Raw genomic sequence first — 7948 nt, 5'->3', positions numbered from 1 at the left:
GTACGCACGAGGTGATGAGAGTCCGTGCGTAGCTACTATTATGTTATTGTCCGGGTAGTCTAGGACCCAAAAACATGCCGTACTTGGAATACTTGTATTGTTATTGACAGTATGAATTGCTGAAATCCTATCGAATTGGTAAATGAATTTCAAAAAAGGATTAAACTCATTTTCTCAAATCGTTAAAATTGAATTCAGCTTTTATTTGGATAAATGTTCCCTGATAAACTCTTAATTTGCTGTTTGAGCATGTATTTCTATGTGTTCCTACGTCGCATGTATGATACGCGAGCAGGGTGATTGTTTATTTAAATTTGACCGCGTCGCATGGGTTATTCGCGAGTGGGGTAATAGATGCATCTATGGTTCGTGCCGCTCGACCCTCGACAGTGCACATTTTACATTTATGTTGGATCGGGCCGTACGACATCGGCATGAGTTGCGCATGCTTGTATTGCTTGCCTTGAGATTTATTGATATTGCTATCTACTCTCCCGACTTGAGATAGTTGTTAATTAATGGATCATGAATTCGGAGACTTAAAATAAAAAAGGGAACTTCCACCTGTTTAGGGACTCATTTCAACCTACTGTTGTTCTTAATAAATCCGTGAATTATCGCATTAATAATACTATTACTGGACCTTTAGTAAGTGTCAGAGTTGCCATCTCGTCTCTACTTCTTCGAGGTTAGGCGGGATACTTACTAAGTACACGTTATTTTCGTACTCATACTACACTTGCTGTGCATTTTTGTTGCACAGGCACACGTACTTCTAGTGGCCTACTGGGCGTAGCAGCATGGATGATACTGGGACTAGGTGAGCTGCAGTACTCGAGGTGACCCGTAGCTAGTATAGTCTCTTTTAGTGTATTGTATTTACTTTCTGTCCAATTTGTATTCCGGACGGATGTTGTATTGTATTGTTTTCTTAGAAATAGCTCATGCACTTGTGACACCGGGTTCTGGGGATGTTTATGGGTTTATTCAGAAATTTTAAAAAGTTGTTAAATGTTTCATTATTTATTCGGTGGAATTTATTATGTATTGTTTAAACGTATAAAAGAAGTGGTTTCGGAAATATTTAAAACGAGAATTTAATTAAGTATTTTGGTTGGCTTGCCTGACAGCGGTGTCCGGCTCCATCACGACCCTTAGTGGATTTTAGGTCGTGACAACATGGTATCAGAGCACTAGGTTCCTAGGGTCTCACGAGTCATGAGCAAGTCTAGTAGAGTCTCACGGATCGGTACGGAGAGGTCTGTACTTATCCTTGGGAGGCTGCAGGACTGTTAGGAGTACTTCCCTTCTTGATTCCTCATCGTGCGATTTGATCCATGGAGGCTTATGCCTTTAATTCCTCCCTATTCAATCTTGTGCGACGCGAACCACTTCTTATAAATCGAGAATTGAAGAATTGTAATGGTACTACCGATGCAGTGCGGGGTGTTTTTCCATGCATAGTTGTCTGAGCTATTATCGTCGACTTGTGGAAGGATATTCTGTCGTTTCAGCTCAGTAGCGGTACTTCTGAGAGCTCTAAGGCTAGGCATAAGTTGCCATGATGCTATAAACTATTGTTCCGCAGTATTGATATGATGGTAGGACGTTTGCCTGCGTGTCGGGGCAGTGAATGACTTGAAGGGAGGTTTACTTAGTGCATAATCTAGAGAATTCGATATTTTATCCCCGGCGAGGGAAAGACAATCAGACTAAGAATGGTCAGATGTGGGTTGGTGGAGTAACGAGACTTGGTATTTGCGAGCGTGGTGGAGTTTGCTTCTATGATGAGGTGTCTTTGACCTAATTGAACGTACTAAGTTCGTCGGTGGTATGGTCTTCTACAATTTGCCTTTGGGGCAAGATATCGTTAAATAGTATTGGAGATGCGGCTGTCAGATATTATCACTGGGTGCGGTGGTTTAGGATTGAATCAGTGTTTCTAATTTTGACGGTTCGAGAAAGATGACCATCGGAAGGGTTTAGGGTTAGCAGCAATTGTGGGTTCAGATGCTCGAAGATAGATTCTAATTAAGGCAACAACTAAGCAGCATAGGATAAGGAAGGACATGTGGGGAGTGTCAGGCGGTGGTTAAAATTTCTAGAAGGCCAGGTATAAGAAGCAAAGGTCGAGTAGTCGACTAAACGGGTGTGTTTCGCCAAAGTGGGAGAGTTTGGAGTGATTTGGGAAATTTTAGTGATTGGTGATTTGGGCCTACGGATTAATTTGAAGTATGGGCTATTATGCGGCAGGAGATTTGATATAACGGAAAGGAGCTGCTTGACATGAAGGAGGATACAACCTAACTTTGAGTTGAAGGGATGTTGCCGCACAACTAATTGATGTCCATGAAGGGTGAATGGACTTGTACAGCTAGAGAGTGAGCTTGGACTCAGGAGGGACCATTAATGTCATGGTGATTGCACCCCGTGTAGCAGTGTTGGAAAACGTCGGCACGTAGATTCCACAGGCGGGATATCTCCAGTGAGCAGGATAGCGGTTGCATGGTTGGCGAAGCTTATGCAAAGGGTTCTATTGGCTATACAGCAAAGAGATCGGTCGTGTGAAGGTGGTTGATGATTCAGAGTATAACAAGAGGGTTTTACAGAAAGATACCAAGAATTTTGGCGGTTGATTGCGCAAGGTTATGTCAACAAGAGATAAAGGATCTTTGTGAATTCCAGAATTTGTGTAATAACGGCTTCAGGCTAAGTGGGAGAGTCCCACCGCCTATGATTAAGGATTGCCTGGTTAACTACTTGCGAGGTTCTGATTATTAGCATATTGATGGGCTATTTCAGCTACAGGAAAAAAAAAACATAAGTGGTAATTCGAGCAAGGGAATTGTTAAAGGTGTGCTATGGTTGGCCTTATTGGCCCATGTTCAGACTTGGGGAAGGATTCAGGATTTATGCCTTGTATAGATGCGGGTTCCAAGGGAAGTGATTCTGCCGGGTGCTTTGCCGAGAGGGTATTCATGTGCTAGAAGATTTATGGAGTTGATTATGTTCGGGGCCAAGTCAGAGCGGGTGGCTCTCAACAACGGTCCTAGTAAAATTCAAAGGTTAAAAATGCAGTGCCTAAGGATTCAAGCCCGCAATGTGGTTAAGAATCAGGCTTGTGAAGCAGCTTATGATAAGAGGCTCAGAATGTTCTATGATGTTTTGACTCGCAGTATAGCATTGAGAAGGAAAGGAGAAAAGACTTTGGAGTCGTAGAGGAATTATCAGAATGGATGTACCAGTCGAGATGCGAATATGCGCACAAGGAAGGTATGAAATGGTTCCTGGGATTTGGGACAACATTGTCTCGTGATTCAAGATCACTCGGGATGATTGCGGGTGGAGTATGCTATGCGTTGGATGGAGTTATTATTATTTCTAAGGTAATCAAGGGTAAATGGGAAGAAGATAGATTGCTTAGCCATAGTTGAATTGGCATATTGATGGCAGTGATCAATTCCTTCAGCGCGATCAAGTAATGCAAGTGATTTGTGGCGGTATGTGTGAGGCTTGTCGGCCGCCGTAATTGATGTTATTCAGAGGTATCCTACTGCTATAGCCTGTTACGCGTAGGCGGACTCCAGAAGGGTTGTGGTAGCTTAGACCACTATTTAGAGATTTGCATATTCTACGGTTATGAAAATTTACCTGTGTGTTACTATGGTTCTCCTGAAGTGAGATGAGAGAAGAGTTTTATATATGATGAAGTGTTAATTCATTTGTAGTTACGGATCTATGATGAAAGATCGTGTTCTATTGTATGTGGGCATGTTGGGTGCAGTGAGTGGTATGGAGTTCAAATAGGGGATCAAGGTTGCAGTTCGGTATTGCCAAGGATGTCACGAGCTCGAATGAGCAGGAAAGTGATTTCAATGTTTAAAGTAAGTTGGTATTGTCCTCAGCGTCACCTGAGATCGGTGTTGTGGAAAAAGGCTTTGCATCCTGGTTAAGGATTCTTGATCACTTTTTAGCGTTAGCACGGCCGGTGAGTTGGACGTACATATCTGTTATCTGCTACGGAAGGTTGTGGGAGCGTGCCCATGGAAAGATGGCATCAGTGTGGCATGTAGCCGCTTGATTGATTGAGGAGTTAAATCAAGTATGAAATTGTAGTGATGTCATTGAATTAAGGGTTTATGCCTGGAGGGCACACGGTTATTTGGGTTGTGGACTGTGGAGGATTACTCCAGTTATGATGGTTGTTCTTATGTGTGGAAAGAGGAGTATTTATGGACCTTTGAAAGGTTATTAGCTTAGTTTGGTGCAATCAGAATCAGCTTGAGGTCTACGGATGGATTTAAATGTGAATGTGGACTTTATATCATGCCAGGCGTGTTCATTTCAGTAATGCGCTCCTTATGGAGGAGTAGTCAGGATGTTATTCCGTCGTCAGTTATTTCATGTAATGATACATTGCGCCGTGTCAGTTGTGAGACGGCTTGGGAAATGGCTTATATGTTGAGATTTCCGAGTGGAGATGATGTTATGCGAGCAGGAGGGCTCTCGAGATTCGGATCGTATGTCGCACCCCAGTTGTACTTGAGTTTTGTAGCCTATGGCACTCTATGTCTCCCCAGGTATGGTATTATGCACTTAGCATACTGGTGACCAATATTCGGCATTTTCTTGTAGTGAGAAATTTAGCTCGATGTATATTTCCTTAAGTGAAATCTACGTGCGGATCGGGTGGCACGCTTCCATGGGTATGTTATTTAGATCGGGTTGCACATCGCAACAGTGAGACGTTGAGTACAGTTCCCCGGTGTCTGTTTTATGTGTTTTGTTTCCTCCTTTCCTGGGAGGAACTTATATTAGTTGTGTGCCTGCGTCACATGCATGATTTGCGAGCGGGGCGTTTGTTTAATTATGTTGATCGTGTCGCATGTATGATTCGCGAGCGGGGTAATTGGATCTCCTTTTCGGAGTTCATTTTCATACTGTATCGCATTTGAATTGGTAGCCTATTGGCACAATGTCATCATATGAGATTTTTGATCGTGTCCGGGGTGGCTTATTGCCTGGGCGGTTCGTACTGGGTAAGACAAGATCATTGGATTTAGGATCAGTGCAACCTGATTACATGAAGTATATTAAGGAGCAAATACCATTATTTGGTTCAGAATGAGGTAATGGTTCTTGTCAGGAGTATAGGCCTGATGAATTGTGGGTTCGACAGTTGGTTATAAATTTCTACACACCTTTTCCGTCCTGGCGGTATTGTAAGAATCAAAGCAAGACCTAGGTAGGTCATGAGGTGCAATAGGAGCATCAAATTTGTGGAATTTCGATTTGTTCGACCAGAGAATGCTGTTGTGGTCCTGTAAGTAAAGTTGTGCAAGGTATGAATTCAGTATGCAGTCATGTTTTGATGCTGCGTGTAGTTATTGATACGGTGAGCGTATGTTGGAACAAGCCTGGCAGAGAATTTCGGGTGATGAAACTGGGCTCCAAGGCTTATTTGCCTAAATGAAAGAGGTTATTTTTAGATTTGATCGAGCTGATGTGCCCAACTGAGTTGTGGTAGCACGGGTAGGTGCACGAGGTACTAAGCAGTGATTCCAGACAACCCCAGCACAGTTCCTAGCACGTTCAAGGACGAACATATGTTTAAGTGGGACAGGATGTAATGACCCGACCGGTCGTTTTGAGCCCTAGCGCGCCGTTCAGTAGTTCGAGGCCATAGCAACTTCAATTCAGGCATTATGACTTGTACGCGTGGTCAGAATCAAATTTTGGGAAGTTCGGAGTTGACTTGGAGAGGAAATTCTCATTTCAGAAGCTTTAAGTTGATAGAATTAGCTAAGATCGGATTTTTGAGTAAACAACATCGGAATTGGGATTCGAAGGTTCCAGCAGGTCCGTAAGATGATTTCGGACTTGGGCGTATGCCCGGATAGGGTTTTGGGTGACCCGGGAGCATTTTGGCGCCTATTGTGGAAGTTAGCATTTTGGAAGAAATTTCATAAGTTTGGGTTGAAGTGCATTTTAGTGTTATCGATGTCCGTTTGGGATTCCGAGTTAGGGAGTAGCTCCGTATGGTGATTCTGGAGTTGCGAGATGTGACGACCCGGCCGATCGTCTTAAGAATTAACGCCCCGATCCCCTATTAACTGCTTCCCCTAAGTTCATTTCCGCTATTTTGGTTTGCCGGGACGTTCGGTGTTGAGTTTCGGAGAGCTTTGGGACACTTAGTCCCTAAATGAGAGCTTAAGTGTTGAAAAATGGTCCGTAGTCGGAACAGTGTGAAGACGACCTCGGAATGGAAATTCGATGGTTCCGTTAGCTCCGTTAGGTGATTTCGGGGTTGGGAGCGTGTTCGCAATGTATTTTGGAAGTTCGTAGCTCATTTGGGCTTGAAAGCCGAAGTTTGAATTTTTAAAGTTTCTGGTCCGATAGTGAGTTTTTGATCCGACGGTCGGATTGGAATTCCGGAAGTTGCAGTAGCTCCGTCATGTCATTTGGGATGTGTGTGCAAAATTTCAGGTCATTCGGACGAGGTTTGGTTAGGTTTTTGATCGAAAGCGTGTTTTGTTGGAATTTGAAGTTCTTAGGCTTGAATCTTGATTAATTCGGGTTTCCGGCGTTGTTTTAGGTGTTTCTAAGATTGGTACAAGTTCGAATAAGGTATTAGGTGGTATTGGTGCTTTTGGTTGAGGTCCCATGGGCCTCGGTATGATTTCGGGTGGTTGACGGAAAGTTTTGAAGTTGAATGGGCTGCTGAAGTTCTGGTACCTGTCATAACCGCACCTGCAGTTTGGGTTCCGCAGGTGCGGAGCCGCAGAAGCGGCCGGCCCATCGCAGATGTGAAATTTGGACTCCTCAGCTTTTCCGCAGGTGCGGAAGGTTTGACCGCAGATGCGGTTCGCACCTGCGTGATTTGTACTGCAGAAGCGGAATCTGGTCTATTAAGTGAAAACCGCAGAAGCGGTTGCTTTTCCGCATAAGCGGGACCGCAGAAGTGGTCCCTTGTCCGCAGAAGCGGAAACACCTGTTCAGAAACGGGAATTTCGAGGTTGAGTTTCAAAAGTTGGAAAAATCAATTGAGAGCTCGAGAGAGGGCGATTTTGAGTGGGTTTTGAAGTGAAGATCATTGGGTAACGTTTTCTTAATCCCTTTTAGTTGTATTCCATCAATATATAGCTTAATCCATCGTCTAATTTCGAATTTGGCATCAAAATGGGAGAAAACTTCTTAGACTAAACTATTGAGTTTTGAGCGAGCATTTGACCTCCGATTTGGGAGATTTTTATATGGTTAGACTCGTGAGAGTACGAGAGTTCTGAAAATGTGAAAATTATTCGATTCCGAGGCGTGGGACTGAAGGGCATTTTGGTCATTTCACCTAATTTCACGCCGTAGCTTTGAATTAAATAGCAAAAACCAGTTGTTTGCGATGTTATTTACAATGTGTAATTGAATTGAATAGATTTGGGCCATTTGGAGTCGGATACTCGTGGCAAGAGCGTGGTTTCTAGTTGATATTGAGCCGGTTCGAGGTAAGTGGCTTGTCTAACCTTGTGTGGGGGACCTCATCCCCTTAGGACATGATATTTGATATTTGGAAGCCTCGTACGTGAGGTGACGAGCGCGTACTTGAGCTAATTGTTGGAAATCCGTTTTTACTTGAAGTATTTAAATTGAGTTTTCTTGCTTACCTGCTTATTTGAATTGTAAGTTTATCCTATGCTAGTTTAGAGGAGCATGTTTAGTTGACTTGCTTGCTTAAGTACTTAAACTGTCTTGTTTGTACTACGTGAAGCATGTTAGGCTAGGATTTCTATAATTTGTTCTGAGTTTGGCATTTATTTGGATGTTTGGGGCTGTTATTGTGTGTTTTAAATTGGGACTACGGGACGGCATCCTGGGAGATCCCCGACACATGTAAATGTAAGATTGAGGATACCAAGAGATCCTCGGGATACCAAGAGATCCCTCGTGTAAATGA

This window comes from Nicotiana attenuata, chromosome 3 (assembly GCF_001879085.1).
Source record: "Nicotiana attenuata strain UT chromosome 3, NIATTr2, whole genome shotgun sequence".
Taxonomy (NCBI): Eukaryota; Viridiplantae; Streptophyta; class Magnoliopsida; order Solanales; family Solanaceae; genus Nicotiana; species Nicotiana attenuata.
Note: the sequence above shows the minus strand (reverse complement) of the source record.